Raw genomic sequence first — 17942 nt, 5'->3', positions numbered from 1 at the left:
CGGCCTGGTGGGATTCTAGAGAAGCTATTTCTTTAGGAAGCGTCCCTTTCTTTAGACAGACTGGGGCATTTCCAGTGGCTGGCCACAGTGCCCCGAAAAGGTGGACTCAGATGGACTTGGGCATCAAGGAAGGTTCTGTGGGGGGCTCACGGGCTGTTCTTCCATGTTTCGAACATACAGATCAAGTTGGGGGCAGGCCACCACTAGTGCAGGGCCGACCAGAAGGCACGTTCAACAAAGTGTCCCCTCCCTAACCCCTGCAGCCCCTTCTACAAAAGGAAGACCAAAAGGAAGATGTCCAGGGAAGCCTCATCTAAAAGGTGGAGGAGCAACATTCCTCGGTGCAAGTGTCCTGGCCGTGGCTGCAGCGGGAGGACCACACCATGCCACCCCCTGGCTGGGTGTCATGATGAAATTTGGACATTATACCAGAAGCCAAAGGGTCACTCCATCAAACCCTTAAGAAAAGGATGAGGGACGAAGCGTGTGTGCCCTCGAAGCCCCAATCTTCTTCTGGTACTCCAGTCTTCAAAACTTACACAAGCTGCCTCTTACATGTCTCCTTTAGTTGTCACCTTGGGACAAGGACCTCTGAGCACCTGACTGAGGAAACAGAAAGGCCCCTGCCACAATCATCCTACTGAACCCTCTCCCCTCCCCTCAAAAAGGGCCAGCAGCCCCCTTCCCTTGAAAGGGCTTTTCTTTAGAAAGGGCGGCCTGGACTTAGCATGAGAGGGGAATGCAGTTTAGAGACACCTGGGACCATGGGGTGCTTTCAAAGCCTCTCCCCGCCCTTCCAGGTCTTGACTGGTGGGGTTTTCAATATTAACGCCGCACAGATAAATAACACCCAGTGTCAGGATGAAGTGTTCTTACGTGCACAGGGTCAGATGGAGGGTTGAGGCCCCGAGCGAGGTCTGGTGTCACGGGAGTGGGGGCGGGGCGGGGGGCTGGCTGTGAAGAAACAAGAGGAGGAGGGGCAAGGCTCAGTACTGGATCCTGCTGACTACACCCACCCACCCACCCACACACACACACACACACACCCACACACACACACACCCACACACCCACACCCACACACACCCACACCCACACCCACACACACACACACTTATAAACTTTAGCTGCCCCGTGAACTTTTTGTGAACTGTTTAAAAGTGGAGGTCTGTTGAACAAACAGGGGCGCCACTGCCAGCCATAATTTCATTGCAACGAGCTAAAGACTTTTAACTCTTCAGGTTCCGGGCCAAAGATGGACCTGAGCGGAAAGGGCCATGGAGCCGGGGGCCCTGCCTGGCGTGAGGCCCTTCTCCAGAGTGACAGCCCAAATCCTGGGCAGGAACACCCTCATCCTGGGCAAAGGCCATACTGCGTACACCCCACCATCCCTGAAGAACGGGCCCACCCCCATCTCTCTGGGATGTAGGACTAAACTAACTAAGGGGATCTTGGGCGCACGGGACACAGAGATAGGGTCAGAGACACCGCCACGCTCACCCCATTCCTCTTCTAGAAGCGGCTATTGAAATAGTTCGGGGTCTTTCTTACTTTCTTCTTCTTCTTTTTTTTTTAACCTCCAAGGAAAAGTTCTTCAAAAGTGACTTCCCTGACCCTTGGCTGTGGGTCATGCTGCAGGGGGCAAATGACGTGATTTAGATGGCAGACAGAGCAGGCGCTTTGCTGCTGTATGTAAGAGGCTCATCTGCCCTTATTTCTCAACGACCCCCCCCTTTTCTTCCACAGGTGGGTGATGCTTCTGGAAGTGCCAAGATGTGTGAAGTCAGTCGTGAAAAGCACTTTACAAGCACCAACCTGTTTCCAGTGGGAGCTGCTAAGCTACACCTTGGCTCTGGGTTTTAACCCTTTTTTCCAGCAGTGGAGAGAAGGGGGCAAGGATGTGGGATAGGGATGAAGAGGGAAGGTGGCCAAGAGAAGGGGTCAGCCGGGGAGACGGAAGAGCGTCTGGTTTCTGAAGAACAGACCAGGAATTGTGGTGGCTGCCCGCTGAACACCCAGTTCTGGGAGAGACCCGGCTTGCAAAACGCAGACTTGCAAGCGTGGTCTCCGGCTTTCGGTCTGGCCCTAGGGCAAGCACAGGAGAGCTTGAGTCTCCCTCCACAGACTTGGGCAGTCATCTGGTCCGGGAGCCAGGAGATATGATTAGCATCCGAGCTTGGCCTGGACGCTGGGGAGAAGAGCCTGATCGGCAGAAAGAGGTCAGAGGGACCAAGATTAGGAGCTGTCCCCCCAGCCTCGGCATCCCTGAGCGAGGGCACCTTGGCCCTCTGTGAAAAGACACGAGGGGGCACACGGGTCCCCAGCTGCACCCACCACCGTTCTGCCGATTCCTGCCATGAAGACACCATTATGGAATGAGGAGCAGGAGAGAACGTTTGTTTTGTTTTGTTTCTTTAAAGGCGACTTCCCTTGGCAGGCAACACACAGGTTGCAAAGGAAGGAGCAGTGGCCGTTGAGAGGCTGGCGTGAGCGCAGGGAGGCAGGCAGCACCAGGCCACTCCCGCCACCTCTCCTTTCTCTCCACCCCAGCTTCTCCTGGCACCGGGCCACTTTCCACTGCCTCCGCCCTTGAGGCGCTGATGGATTGGTTCAAGTCTGCACAGCACGCGTGTCAAGTGACAGCGACGGAATGGGAAGCAGTGCCACCAAACCATCCCAACTCCACTCCAATACGAACGGTGCCCCTTCCTAGGGCCTCACTCTCTAGGCACCCCATGCCGAATCAGGCACTTATCCAGTTAGTGACCAAGAAGACCTGGACAGGTTTTGGGGAGCTTCCGGCTCAGAAGGCCGGGCAGACGGCAGGGCTCCCAGCCAGCATGCCATGTGCCACGGTCCTCCGTAGGCTGAGGACCTCTTCGCGGAAGGGGTGTCTCTCACTGCACCGGCATGGCTGGTTCTCTGTGGAGGACACGCGCGCGCGCGCAGTCACCACAGCCTCCCAGCTCCCACTCTCATCCACGGCGTGTCTCTGGGCAGGTGGCCGGACCTCTTCAACTCTGGCCCCCTCATCTGTAAATATTTGGCACCGTGTTTTCCAGAGGATTAAACTGCACTATGGACTTGAGTTCTGCCTGGCAATAGCTGGTGCAGGCCACATCTAACCCATTAAACAGCATCTGACTCCACTAAACAGTCTACGTAACAAACAAACCCCAGAACGGCTATACAGTTTTCTTGCGTCAGAGGGAAGGCTGAGGCAGGGACACAGAGGGGGCCAGGGAGGGGTGACCTTCTGCAGAGTGTGTGGCTTCCATGGAAGCTCAAAGCTCATGGCGCGGGAGCCCTTCCTGGGACTGCTCCAAGCGCAGACTGAGTCACACACAGACACTTCTCTACTGGCGTCAAGGAAGGGAGGGATGAAGTTCCTATCTTAGCAATGGGGGCCGCGAGGAGGTGGGAGATGAGAAAAAGCGGTCCAGGGTGTGCAGCGTTGGGGCAAGTCCTCCTGGGATGTTTTCCCCAGTATGTGTAGCAGTGGGGAGAAGGGAACCCCAAGGATGCCCCCAGGTCGGGGCGAGGGTCGCAGGCTTCCTGGGGTGTGGCTGAAGGAGGTCGCCCGACGGGTCCTGCAGCCGGGCATGGGTGCTGGGGGGGAGTGGGGGGTGGGAGGAGTGATCCAGCCTGCCCAGGCGCTGTCTCTTGGCACACTCCAAGTCATGGCTGTCGCCGCCTCCAGAGGCGTCCCCACTCACGACCCAAGTTTTGCATTAGTAACAGAGCTGCGGAGCAGGAGTGCGGGGGTGACGGGGTGGGGGACGGGAAACTCACGCGGCTGGCCCTGACCTTTTGAGCAACCAGAACCTTCCCTGCCTCCTCCCAGGGCGCCAGGATAGCGCCGCGAGCCACTCGGGTCAGTCGGGAGTGAACTTGGCCCGCAGCGGCAGCGGCGCGGTGGCGGCGGCTGCGGCGGCGGTGGCGAGTGGGGGAGGGGCGCCCCCTCCCCCGCCTCAGCCCTGAGCACGGATCGGTCGGCAACAAAGGGATTTGCTCTCCCACCACACACCCCCGCGCTGCCGCAGGCTCCGCGCCCCTCCTACGCCAGGTCCCCGCGCGGGGCCGCCCGCCCCACACGCAACCCCCCACCCGACCTTCCAGGACCCCCGGCTCTCTCGGCCAGCCCCCGACCCCAGCTCACCCCGCCCGCGCGCTCCTCTGGGCTCCCCCTTCCCAGGCGTCTGCCGCTGAATCTCTGACAAAAAGCAACTTTGGGTGGGCGCACGGAGAACCCAGGATGCGCGGCGGCGCGCCCCAGGGGAGTGGGCACTGACTGGAGACCGCTCCGGCCCATCGTCCTGCGCTCCCTTCGGCCAGTCTGGAGTGTTCTCCCCGTGGAAGCCTCCCCCACCTTCCCCGATTCAAAGATGCAAGCCAGGTGTAGCCAGCTGTAAAAGGGGGCTCGGGGGCTTGGGGAGGGGGGCACCAGCAAGGATCGACCGGGAGAGCCGCTGCCAAACCGGGGCTGCCCGCCACACACCCCCTTTCCCAAAAACAGAGCCGTGGCCCCCCGTCAGCTCTTGGACCAACCTCAGACACTTCCCCTTCCCCCCGCCAACCCGCCCCCCACCCCGACGCCAGGCCTCGGCTTTTTGTTCCTTTCACTTTCTTTCACGGTTGTGCCACACACAACCACGCGTGTATGCAAGAGGGGGGCCCCATTTGGAAGCTGGTGTCCCTCAACAGGAGGCAGCAGCCCAGGACAGGAAACCTAGGTTGAATGCAATTCATCAACCTTACTCCTCTCCTCCCCGCCAACCCACCCTCCACACCCCCTCGGGTCTGGTCCCTACAGGCTGGGTTCCCACTTGGAGTCTACACAACCTGGAGGCAAATCCAGAATAAACGATCCATAGACCACGACTCTAGAGGGGGTGTCACTGCACTGCAGCCTCCATCAGGGCTTTGTAGAAATAAAGTGAACTCACTGCAAACTCCTACCCCCACAAGGAACAAGCTAGACCAGAAAGCTATTACAACAGCTATCATTAGTACACACAGGAAGCACAAAGGAACTTTTTACGAATAAAAGATGCATAAAACACAGGGTCCTGTGATCTGCACCCGGCTTCCCTGCTGATTGTGTGCAGCCTGGGAGTCCTGGGAAGGCTGGGGATGAGGGTCAGAGGAGGACAGGGGCTCCCACTTTCTTTACGAGGAACAATAGGAACCCCACGTCTGTTCATCTTGGAACCCGGAACACCACAAACAAAGCTGTGGGAAAACTGCGGTAGACGTGGGGGCCCGTGAATTTTTCTAGCTGTTCAGAGCTTAATTACTCCTCCTTGATCCGTGGGACCAGACACGACACCACCAAGGTTAAAATGCCCCAAACAGCGCCGAGCAGATGTGAGCGAGCTGGCAGACGCGCAAATGAGGCCTGCCTCGGAGCACGATAACAAGTGACTAATACGTTGCATATCGTTGAAAGAAAATTATTTTTCTCTAATTTGCATTTGCTTCGGGGGAAAAAAAAAGCCAACCAGAGTCCCTCTTCACAAGCACGAGTCTAATCCTGGAAATGCAGCCCGGCTGCTTTAAGAGAGCTGGAAGGAGGGCAAGACTGCCAGCGCTTTGGCGTTGCAGGCTTGTTTATCTTTCCGCCTTTCCTCCAAGGCGAAACTCGTTTTGCAAGCAACATTCCTACAGAAAATGGCACACGTCCTAAAAAGAGACCAATTTATAGAACCGGCACCGAAGTTCATGTATCATTCCAGAAGCATCTCCCAGCTCCCCACTAGGGAACCCAACTAGATGTACAAGTCCACATTATAACTCAGAGAGTAGATGTGGGGGCGGGGGGGAGCGGAGGTGGACCCGTAATTTGCAGATATCCTGCAAGCTGTACACTCAGGGGCCGGAATCACACAGAAGGGCAGGATATAGAATTAAGTCAGCTCTAAATGATCCTCCAAAGCCCGGGGCCAGGGCTGCGGAAGCCTTCAACCTTGAGGATGGGGGGAGTGGTGCTTACACCCAGCTTGCCCCAGGACAGCCCAGGGGCAGGCCCAGCTTCTGGACCATCCTGAGGACCATCCTGAGCCCGCCAGCTTGGACCGGCCCAGCGGGGTATTGCTGCCACCCACCAGCTGTTCTCCCTCCCACCCTGGCGCCTCCCCGCACTGCCTGGCAGAGGACCAGGAACTCAGAGAAGGCCGGGCTGTGGGCATCTAGTTGATTAAGTCACAGAGTGGGTGGCGCTGTGGGCAGACCTCAAGACAGCACCGCTGGTCCTGCAGCTGAAAGGCAAGCGCGCTCTTAAAAACCGGGAAGGCAAAGGGAGGCGGGTGATCAAAAGCCGACTTGCACCCCTCCCCACCCCCATTCACCCCCCTTCGGGTCCTGAACCTACACACTTGTGTTTCCAATGCAGGAAACAGGGCCGAGGGCATAGAACACAGCGGCCGCCTGTCTCTTGAACTTGTCTGAATAACAGGGCCATTTCAGAGGAAGAACAACGGCCTTCAGAGCCTCTGCAATTTCCAGAAAGCCTTCAGTTAATACATTCTTTCCAACAGGCTTGCTTTAGGGTGGAAAGTTACTTTCCCAAATCTTAACAACCCGGTCACAAGCCACTGAGGCCCCAGGTCAACAGATCCCGGCCAAACCCCTCCAGACAGTTGACACTCATGACCCCGCAGGCCTTCTCCTGCCACCTCTGCCTAACAAGTTCCCTAAACCACAACACACCAACCAGCGCGCACGTCCACCACGATCCCAGGAGCCAGAAAGATGCGTGTCGCGGGGTGCGGGGGTGCGGGTGCCGCCGCCGGAGGGCTCTCTCGCAGCGCATCCGAGGGCTCCCGGGCCAGCAAGGGGCGGCCACCTCTGCAGCTCTCCGTGGGCCTGCACAGTGCGCGCATTGTGTGAGCGCCGAGGAGGCACAGCGCTGCTCCTGCACCAACAGCTGTCACATTCTTTGCACTCGCTGTAAACAGCCTTCACATTCCCCCCTTACCACACAGTTAAAGCCAGACTAACAATCCAGTTAGAGATCAAACCAACGACAGCAGCATTGTGTCTGCCTTCGCACCAAGCCCAGCAGCTGGCAGGTTTCTCCGGAACAAGAGACCCCCCCTCCCCCCACCCCTCCAGGCTCCAGCCAAGGCTGGCCGAGGCAGCAACGCGTGTGTCGCTGCTGAGTGTTAAAGCAAGAGAACACAGCCATGTCGCGCAGAGTTCTGTGCGGTTCATCAGCTCTCCCAGAGTGTCCTCCTCTCAGGCCCCCTCCCCCATTTCCTCAGCTGGGAATAAAGGTTGTTCAGACTCCCAGGGTCGCTTTCTCTGCTCAGCAAAGCGTGGGTCGGCCTGCCCCGGCCAAGCCTGGGGTCCTGCAGCCCTCTCTACCGTGGTCCCAGAGGCTAGGCAGCTCGGCACTTTCTGCAGCCCAAAGCCTCGTGTTTCGGAAAACCGTCCAACTCCCTGAATCCCTCCTGGTCGCCCCACTGATCAAAATGTCTCCTTTTATGATTTTTGGTTAAGTCGAACATTTCCATCATCGTCATTATTAGCGCAAATTACACGCCTAATCGGTCCTTAAATAGATTTTAATTAAATAATCATACAGGCTCATTTTACGACTTAAGAAAGGCATTAGTTTTCGTTATAACCTTTCCACCAGGATATAGAATAATGATAACAGACAAATACTTATTCTTTGAAAAGCAAACTGATGGGCAGAGTATTGGGAAAGCAGACCCTGCTTCACACCTTCTGGAATCCAAGTGGAGACCAGACAGACCACATCCGCACGACTTTCCTCCGGAGCAGGGAGAGGGGATTTCTTCCTCCAAAGCATCACTTTTGTCTTCTCTTCGGGGCCAGGAGAAAGGAACCCCAAATGTTCCTTTTCCTTGCCCATCTGAAGAGACTTCTCCAGCTTAGAAGTCTCTCCTAGAGACCACTCCTCGCCACCCCCATCTGTTTTCCACCCCTCAGTCTGCTGAGAGCCGTGGTGGAAAGCAGGCAGGCTGTGCTTGTTAAATGCTCTGTAAAATGCTGTTAATAAAATAATAAATACAAAGGATGGAGGCTGCTGGTTCCATGGGTGTTTTGACTGGAAATGCCTCGGCACTTGTCATGTGTTTATGGGAGGGCAGACAACTCTAGGAATTACATAGTTTGGACATCTCTGTACTTCATTTATTCTTTCCTAATTGACGTAGGCCTAGAGCTATGTCAAGTTTGCATTTGTACAGAACTGTTAAATGCCTAAGAGTTTCTCCAACTAAACCAAGTTTTAAATCAGACCCAAGGCTGGAACGTACTCTCGGCCTCGCCCCACTCCACCCCTCTGCCTCTGTGGCTGGAGAAAACAAACAGACCCTCAACAACGATCCCCTGTCCTTGCTCTCCCCACCTTCACCACCCCCACCCCCGGGGGGGCACCTAGGGCAAAGGTTAAGGTGTCTTCAGATTACAGGCAAGGCCCTGGCTACACACACTGGAAAGCACTGCAGTTGGGCGCATCCTGGGCATACTCGAACCTCTAAAATAGTGAGCTAAGATGGGGGGAAAACTGCTGGCCTGGTAAAACCCGCCGTTCACAAAACAATGTCAGCAAAGGCTGGAAGGCATTCTTTAGAGAGGTACCAGGGACTCATGCCTACTGAAGCTCTTTCAGCACAAAGGCTTTTAGGGGAAGAAGGGAAAAGGGGGGTGGGGGGGAGGAGAGAAAGGGAGGGCTCCTGTTTCACAGCAGGCATCCCCAGAGAGTCAAGAACCAAGTGTAGCTTCAATCAAACGCTCACTTCCCCTCTGGGAGTCTAGTAGGAAACCTGATCACAGTAGCTTACTACCGGCCTGGATCCATACAGGTCTGGTTTTCTTCTCATGCTAGTAAATTTTTTTAAATACATATCCATAGAAAAGAAGCAATCCCTGACAGACTTTTATTGAAAACCACACTGAGACCTCATAACATCCGGACTTAATCCCTATCAGACAAACCACAGCACCTCTGGCCTCTGCAGCGGGCCAGACCCTTTCACCTCTTCCCACTAGCTCTCTCCCCTCCAGCCGCTGCTGTTCCCTCCCCCCGAAAGAATGACGGGAGGACTTGCCAAAGAGCACCTACATACCGGTTCTGGAATCAATTCCTAACCATATAAATGATCCCACTTAGGGGGAGAAAAAAAAAAATCCCAGCCTTTTCATATGGATTCCTTTAAAGCCCAGAATGCAAAGAACTGTAACAAAGGGAAAGAAAGAGGAACCCACGGAGGCAGACCTGGAGGAATAGCCTCAGGAATACCCTTGGAGGGGAGCTTAACCTGCAGGTTGGTCCCCAGACACTGGCCTACGCAGGTCTTGGGCGGGGGGGAGGTGGGCATCTCAGGGGCAGCAGGGAACGGAGAAGCAACCTATAGGAATCTGACCAGTCATTCAAAGCAATTACTAATCCTCCAGACCTACTATGTGCCAAGTATTCTTTGATCCTAAAGGTGGAAAATTATACCCAGTCTTACAAATGAAGAAACTTACTGAGGCTCAGAGGCCATAAATAACCTGCCCCCAAGGTCACACAGCTAGTAAAAATGGGCCACGGTCAAACTCAGTCCTGGAGTTGCGGAGAGGAGCCAATGATCGGTCAAATTGTGCCATCCAGAATCCCCAAGAAGTTCGGAAGGCTTCCTTAGCCCTTGTACTCCAATACAGAGTAAAAGGATAGCACTTAACACCTATGAAATTCGGTCCACAAGGAGCCCGCATCCTAGTTTCTCCTACACCCAGAAATCTCTTGGTCCATGTGAAGTCTTTCGAAATTTCTGCCAACATCCTACCCATCTCCCTACACTGGAACACCCTGCTGTGAGGCCAGGGATTCCCAACAAGCCTCCACTTTCCCCTCCTCCAGGAGCCCAGAACAGGCAGTGGGAGGTGGGTGCTACTCTTAGGTCTCTGGAAAAAGTGCTGACACCTGGAACTACAAGAAGGCTTGCCACACTAGTTTTGCCACATAAAGCAATCAATCAAATTATCTAGACAGAGCAAAAGCCCTTTGGAAAGACTGCCTACATCTACCTTTCCTAGGACTTTAATGAAAAACCCAGGGACCAAAGTGGGCTGGGGAGGCAACTGAGGGGGAAGCGGCTTGCAAGATGCTGGACCCTCCTGGACTCCTGGGGGTCCCCACAAAAAGCCAAGTCCCGAGACAAGCCGGAGGTTGGGGTTCTCTCTCCTCTCCCCAACTTCTCATCCCAGCAGCGCAGGGTCAGCGCTCAACATCCCCTCCCCACCCCATCTTCAATTTCCTGCTCTGCCCCGGGCTTTCAGAAGCTCCGGGAACCATCCACACCCGATGCCACAGACGTCACAGGCTCCACGACCCAGGGCCGTCTCCAGCTCAGCTCGGTGGGAAGGGCAACGGGCAGGAGCGCCGGACACTCAGCCGCCCCTGCGGCTTCCTGGCCCCGGGCGGGTGGCTCCTCCAGTGGCCGAGGCTCCGGATGCGTGAAATGGCTCCAGGAGCGCCTGGGGCAGGCCAGGGCCTCCGCAGCGGGACGGACCGAGGCGATGGCGGAGCCGGGTCCTCACCCCTCTAGTCAGCCAAACACGCCCCGGCGGCCCGGCAGCCCCTGCCTTGCAGCCAGTGGCTTTCTCTCTTTTTTAAACTTTCCGGCCTTGGCGATCACCGCCGATTGGGACAGGATTTCCAGCCCCCGCCTTCCCTCCTCCACACCCTCCGTGCAGGCCCTTCCAACCTCCAGGGAGGTGACCCCCGCCCCCGGGCACCGTGAGTCCCTGGCCCCGCCAGACCCTCCCCCGCCCCCGCCACTTGGGCCACCTGGAACGAGCCGCTTCCCAAAGCGATCGGCGTCCGGGGAGGAACTCCCGCAGCCTCCAAAGGTCCAGGCCCGCCCGCAGCGGCATGCAGAACCGCCCCCTACTCGCGCTCTCTTCGAGACCAGACGCGGGGGGAGGGGGGGCGGGGAAAGTTTACGGCCCGTCTTTAAAAAAAAATTAACTCTTCAGATGCAAGAATTTGGGTGCCCTTGGTACGGTTATGAGCGCTCGGGTAGAACAACAGAAATGGGGGGTGCCGGAAATGGTGCAGGAAGACCCCTATAACCCTATAAACCTCTCCTCCCCCCTCGCAGTTACTATTAGCATTAAAAGATCCCAGTGCCTTCAATGCAATACTGCCTGTTTATAACTTTTCCCTGCTCGGTCCCCATACCCTAAACAAGCCCCCTCCTCACGTTTTGAAATCACCAGGGCAAAGATCGCTCCCAAATCTGTGACCTCCCGGAGCTCTTGGGCCTCTCACCTGCTCTGCCCCTGGCACCCTGACCTCACTCACCCTCTTCCCCCCAGTAGTTCCTCTGGTTTGCACCTAGACAATAAATTTAGTTTCATTTAGCTTCCGGTCTTTAATTTTAGCAGGTCTCCTTTCTGCATGCAAATCAATATGGCAATTACCATCTAAAAGCTCGCCCAGCCCCGGGTCAATGTAAATTGATCATTGTCCGCCTTCCACAAAGTAACACCGGGAGTCTGTGATGCATAACGAGATTATACTGGAAACTGTCTTTTAGATCAAATTCTATTTAATGCTGTCAGGATCTTCTCCTAGCGGACTTCCCCGCTAGTCTAATCACGGGGCGCCGGAGCCCATGGGTGCTGAGGGGCGATGGCTGGCCGGGGAGACACGGTTCTAAGAAATAACAAAGTGCGGGGACGCCCCCCCCCCAATTCCAACACCCTCGACTAGGGGCCGGCGGAAATGAGCCTGCGCTGGTAAAGGGGGCCTGCTACAGAAACGTTGCGGGGGCGGGGAAGCGCGTTGGTTAATTCCCATCCAACAGAAAGTCAGCTATCCCTTCCGGAGGAACACATGGGGGGCAACCAGCGAAAGCCGACGGGCCGGGCTGGAGGTTGGGAGATGTCCCCGGCCAAGTGCTCGGGGCACAGGCGGCTTGGCTGCCACGGGGGTGGCCTGAGAAGACCTTCCACTCCTGCCCCGGCTGCTTCTCAAGCCAGCGCCACCATCTAGGCCCCGGCAGCGCAGCCAGCCTTGCAAACAGACGGAATCCTGCCGGCCGTTCACTCGGGCGAGGCAGCCCGGTCGGGACGGGCCTCCCCTCCCCTGACTGGGCGAGGCCCCTCCAGGCCGAGGCCCCTGTGAGGCGAGGGCTGGAGGCCTCCAGCCAGGAGAAGGTCCTCCCGCCCCTGCGCGGCCCCCAGGGCACGGGTGTGACCCTGGAGCTTAACAAAGGGCCTTCAGAGCTCCTTTCGGCCTCGGGCTGGCGGGGGAGCGGTGGGGCCAGCGGGGAGAGGGGCGGTACGGCGGCCCAAGTGGACCCGTGAGGCCCCACGCCCCGCCGGGCTGGGTCTGCCGGGCCCGCCGCCCTCGAGGAAACCACCGAGGTGGCATTGCCGGGGCCGCTGGGCACCCCCGAGGACCGTCCTGGGTTTCGGGCGGCTCGGAGGCCGGCGAGCCTCCTGCCCAGCCCCGGCTGTCGTGCCCAACCCAGCGCGGGCTCCACCCGAGTGCGGTCTTCCCAATAAAAGCTGGAATTCCCGGCTGGGCTCAGACAAAGAGGCACCGCGGCAAACCGACGCCACGCGCAAACCAAACCCAAGCCGAGTTTACGCGCGCGTCTGGGGTCACAGAGGCGCCCTCCCTACGCTGGCCGTCCCCGCACGGTCTCCTCAAGGGGGGGAAAAAAAGGGAAAGTAAGCATACCTCCCCTCGATTCCGCCCAGAGGCCGAGCTTCGCACTTCTTTCGGTTCAGTCTCTCTCAGTTCACTAGGCCCTGCGCCACCTTAGCAAACAGGGCTTAGAGGAGCGCAACATCCCTTGCTTCCGACCCAGAATGCAAAGCTACTCCTCTTTTTCCTCCACCATCCATCCTCTCAGGGTCCAGAACTCAAAAATCTTTCAGAAATCCTCCTACCTGCTCAAGACATACTCTCTTCCCCACTCTAGATGGGAAGAAACTATAACCAGAAGCAATCTTAGTAACCAAGGGCCATCCACCCTTAGCTAGGCACCGTCGCCCTCACTTTCCCTCTAGCCGAAGACACAGTATTTCCCAGTGAATGAGTGTGCGAATGTGGTTGTGTGGCCCACACTTCCGTGCCCTGCTCTGTCTCACTGGGCAGGAAAATCTTCATCAGGCACTGAGGAGTTTTTGTCATTCAGCCTGTGTATCTAAGCATGGATGTATACATGTGAATGCTTTTTGTGTTTCCAAGTGACCCTCTTCACACCTTTAAATGGGCTTTTGTCTCTCGAACGAACTTACAGAAATCCTGCTCCAGTTTCCAGCTCAACAAAGTCTGGGATTTTCTCCTAGGATCTCGCTCTAGGTCTCAGTATTTGCATACCCATGTTTACATTCCTCGCGGCCAGTTCTTTCTCTCTTCTCTATCTCTTGTTCCATGTGGGCACCAGAGCCCAAGGGTCTTGATTTGTCTCAGCACATGTCATTCAGGCGCACATCTTAATCTGTGCATTCCTGTCTAACACGTACACCTCCCCACGACTTACATTCTTGCTTTGCCTATAATGGGGCTCGTTCCCAGACCAATATGGGTTTGCAGTTTAAGGTAACTAGAGGATCCCCTAAGACTACAAACCCTAAAAGGAAGAGGAGGGGGAAGGAGAGAGGAGTGTGACTAATGATTCATTTCTCTATAGGGTAACCCACCTACCTCAGGGGTCTACCTCAGGGAAAGAACGAGACCAATGCCTGCAGAGTTGTATTAAATTTTTAGACCCATTCAATGTTGACCCCATGGATGTGTATACAAATGATCGATCTTGTACACATCACTGTCCGACTCCTGTTTGGAGGCTGCCTCCCTGCACATATCTTATTTGAACTCTCCACAAGTTCATGGTTAAAAGTGTTTTTATTTACATAGACAACTCAAGGACCCCTTTGCTCTCTCCGACGCATACCTGTACGCACTGGACAGGCATTTCAGGCTTGGGTCTTTGGTAGGCAACACTCTCGGTCAGAGGCCCCACTGACTAAAGCTCTGAGTAGACCTTCACATACTGGGCCGCTGGGAACGGTAAGGTCTAACCTCTGCATCTCCCCAACTCACTTCCTTAAGTGAGGGTGCCCACTGTGTGTGTTCACACCTTCCCCATTGAGAAGTATCGGGTCAAATTAGATCACCTAGCAGCTGCGTTTGGTTCGTCGAAGAATCGAGCCCAACGTACCAGGATGTGAGATTGCATACACAGAAGAGAAAGGAAAACCCTAAGCCCAGACTCCCGCCTCCTCTCCCCAGGGGGCTACTTTGCCTCCAGGAATTTCGACTACACTCCCCACCTCCACTCTCCCTATCGTCTTTAAAGGGTTAAGAGAAACCCTTGCAGCCTTCCCTCCACCCTGGTCGCTGGGCCCGAAGGCTCGCTCGCTCACGGGAGTCTGCCGCCGCCTCCGCGGCCCGCCCCCAGACAGACAGAACGCTGGAGCGTGACCGCGCCTGCAGGGTCGGGGTGGGACTCTACGGGCTCGGGCTGCCCCGAGCGCACAGCGGGTCCGCCCCGGCCCCGGCCCACAGCGCTCCCGCCAGCCCGGCTGCCGGGGCACAGTCACAGCTCTGCGCACTGGGAAGTCCGATTTTTATCTTGTCTAATCCCAAACTGGGCGGGGAGCACAGGCGTCTTGCTTAGAGAACAAGAGATAGGCGAGGGAGGCGGGGAGGAGCAGCCAGGCAGCGACGAGCGGGAGCGAGTTAAAGACACAGTCGAGGCGACCGAGAGCAGGAAGAAAGAGCGGGCTGCGCGGGCCTCGAGGCGCCGCACGCAACGCGCCGCCCGGCCAAGTTACACTCACCTCCCGGTCGCCCCTCGCCGCCCATCCCTCCCCACTTCCCAGAGGCGCTCTCCGCAGCCCGGGCCGCGGGGCCCCGGCCTGTGTGGGAGGCACAGGCCCGGCCGGCCCTGCAAAGGGCTGGAGAGAATCGCTAATGAGCTGTGCGGCCCATTGATCCGGAGAACACTTCCTAATTAACTCTCAGTCACCTACTGGTGACAGTGCCTCAAAGGACGGCGCTGGGGCCGTCCGAGCCCCAACCCCGACCTGCCCGCGGAGCGCCTGGCGCCCGAACCCCGCGCCCCACCCCCCGCCACTAGCCCAGGCAAACCCGGTGAGTGGCGGCGTAAACCCGCACACTAAAGGCCAGCCTCGGATTAAACCTGGACGGCATATTAATCACCGCCATCTCCCCGCTTCCTCCTCGCGGTGAAATCATGCCCAAAATAAACACGGGAACCGACACTGCAAAGCCCAGACCAGATAACGGGTCGGGGGTGGAGTGGGAAGGGTCGAGAAGCAAATGTGTTTTCCAAGTGTCCACGTACAGGAGTCTCGGAGGCCGACAATTAAAATGCCTTCCACACAAGCAATTCTGTTGGCCAAACCGAATCCAACACCTCCTAAGGATTGATTTCGGCCCGCGGTGTCTGTTTCCAGTGCCACAGCAAGTGTCACATGGCTACAAATACCCAAGTCTGCCTGCGTTCACCACCCACCACCTTCTGGGGTGGGCCATTTCCTCCTCGTTTTTATTCCTGAGTCATTTTAAGGATTTTTCTCCAGAGACTACCCCTAGAAGCAAATACCACTACCCCTCCTCTGGCCTTCTCTCAAAAAAGAACAAAACAAACAAAAAACCAGCTAAAACCCTGAGCTGTCTACTCTAGACACAAGAGGCTGTACGAATACCTATTTGAAGCGCGCTGGTTTCTTTTTTTAAGGTTTGTTTTTAAATACACATAACCCTCCCCCCTCCTTCGCTCTTCCATCCCCGCAACCCCCCAACCCTTTAGACGCCGGCGGCGCGCGCCCTCGCGCGCGGGCACTCACAGCCTCTAGCTGGAGATCGCGGACTTTCTGGAAAAGATTCGTTAACTGCAAATTAAGCCTCGCCCCGGCTTCGGCCTACACGCGGCCAGGCGCAGCCGTCTCAGGGACCCGGGGACGTGCCCACTCAAGAGTGCAGGCGGCGGGAAGCCCGCCGGGACCACGCGTGCCTCGAGCCGCCCTACTCCGCACACGGCGCCCCGGGGCTTGCTTGGTAAACAGCAGGAGCACGTCGCCGCCGCCCCGAGACCCCTAGTTGGCGGAGGCTCTGCAGCGCAGCCGCCCGCCTGCTCCGAGCGCGGGCCCCAAGGCGCAGCGGCGCCTCGCCCTCCCCGCCTCGGCCGAGGATCGCGCCCGGGTGCGCAAGTTCCTCTTCGCCCTCAGCCTCTGCGCCGCACGCCCTCCGAGTGGGACCAACTTCCTCCGGCCGCAGACTCGCACACGCCCTACAGGGCTTTCCACCAGACTCCACGCTACCCAGAGGAGGACCCAGGTCTCGCCCCCCCGCCCGCCGCCGCCCCCGCCCCCGCACGATCTACCCCCACCCCTAGGGTCTCACAACTTAAAACCAACCCCACGACGTCGCGGGGAAGGTGGGGGTGGACCAGGGTGGCAGATTAAAATTTTAAAAGAACATTTAGAAAACAAAGCGTCTGACCTGACTGGCTGGCGGGCGGGCGGGCAGAGTCGGAACCCCTCGCTCTGCTCCATTTCCTAGTATTTTTTTTTTAATCCACGTGATTCACGCTTTGGAGCAAGCCAAAAAAAGCCAAAAAAAACAAAAAACCGGGACTCCCCTCCCGAGTCGCGCGGCAGCGGCGGCAGGTCGAGCTCGGCTCGGCCCGGGGCGCCCGCCACACACACCCTCGCGCACGCACACGCCGTCGTTCCACGAGCAAGAACGAGCTGCCCCCGGAGAGGCGAGACGAGGCAGCGGCGGCTGGGCGTTTTTACAGTTCTTTCCCGAGTCGAAAAAGAAAGCAGACGGGAACCCGCCGCCCTCCCCTTCCTGCTAGCGAGCTAACGCCGAGCCGAGCTTCCCAACTTCCAGCCCAGCTCACCCCCTCCGCCCCCCACGCCCGACTCACTCAGCGACGACCGCGCTCCCGCGCACACAGGCACACACTGTCTGCAAACTTCCACTCCGCGAACTCCCTGCTCTCCTCCCAGCCCCCAGGGAGGCGGCAGCCCGCCCCCGCCGCGCCCCTCCCTCCCCGAAGCCCACGCCGGGCCGCTTAGGTTGGCTGCATTTTTAATAACTTACAGCTAGGAAATAAAAACAAAAGCGAGCAAAGCAGCCAAAGTGAAGCGCGAGGCACAAGCTTCGAGGGGTACGCGAGAGAGTCAGAGGAGCCACCCGCCGTTAGTCTGGGCCCCGAGGGAGGGGGCCGACTGCAGCCCGCCGCACGCACGCCCTCCAGCCCGCGCGGCCTCCGCGGGGAAAGGTGTTCCGGGCACTGACCTGAAGTCCCCAGCCGGGGAGTAAGCAGGGAGCCTGCGATCCGGCGCTTTGAAGTTTTCCCCGGAGCAGAGTCGAGGCGGCGAGGAGGAGCGACGGGAGGCGGGGTGGGTGGGGAGAGGTGTGCGGGGTTGGAGGAAAGTGGGGTGGCGACGTTGGCGATGGGAGAAGGGGCCGGGCCGGGGAAGCGCGGCGAACAGCAAAGTTTGCCGTCACCCGCTGCCCGCAACCCGCTCGCGTCGCCGCGCCCGCTCGCCTCCCTCGCCGTCTGCTGCCAGCCGGCTGCCTTCGGGGTCGGCCCCGCCGAGGGGTGGGCTCTGGGCCGGGTGGGGAAGGGGGCGGGGGCGGGGCAGGGCAGGGCGGGCTCAAAGCTTCCGGGCAGATGGCGACAGCCCCGCGCGATCCTCCGGGCTCCGGCGGCTGGGCCGGGCTCGGCCGGGCTCAGCAGCTCTCGCGTCGCCGCTGCTGCCGCCCGCGCTCGGGCAGGAGCCCCAGCGCCATGTTGACGATTAGCCGCGAGCGCCAGCTCGGGCTGGGTGTGTGAACGTGTGTGTGTGAGTGTGTTGGCCAAGTCTTCCTTGCGCGGCGACAGCGCGGCTTGGGCTCCCCGCCCGGCAGCTTGCGGGCTCCCCCTCCG

The 17942-nt window shown here is 57.9% G+C and overlaps 1 long non-coding RNA gene and 1 pseudogene across 2 annotated transcripts in view; both read right to left on the bottom strand.

The window, feature by feature from the left end:
- LOC307055636 (centrosomal protein of 78 kDa-like) overlaps nt 1–17942 on the bottom strand; it is a 359743-nt pseudogene that overhangs the window by 52683 nt on the left and 289118 nt on the right. The gene's annotated exons all lie outside the window — the stretch shown is intronic.
- Nucleotides 339–17559, bottom strand: LOC307056536. The gene is made up of 4 exons (XR_013811019.1): nt 17309–17559; nt 1501–1632; nt 877–954; nt 339–603 (listed from the first exon to the last, which is right to left on the bottom strand). It is a non-coding gene; the product is annotated as an uncharacterized lncRNA (long non-coding RNA).

The sequence above is a fragment of the Hyperoodon ampullatus genome (assembly GCF_949752795.1).
Source record: "Hyperoodon ampullatus genome assembly, chromosome: 7".
NCBI lineage: Eukaryota > Metazoa > Chordata > Mammalia > Artiodactyla > Ziphiidae > Hyperoodon > Hyperoodon ampullatus.
Note: the sequence above shows the minus strand (reverse complement) of the source record. Positions and strands in the feature narration are given on the sequence as shown.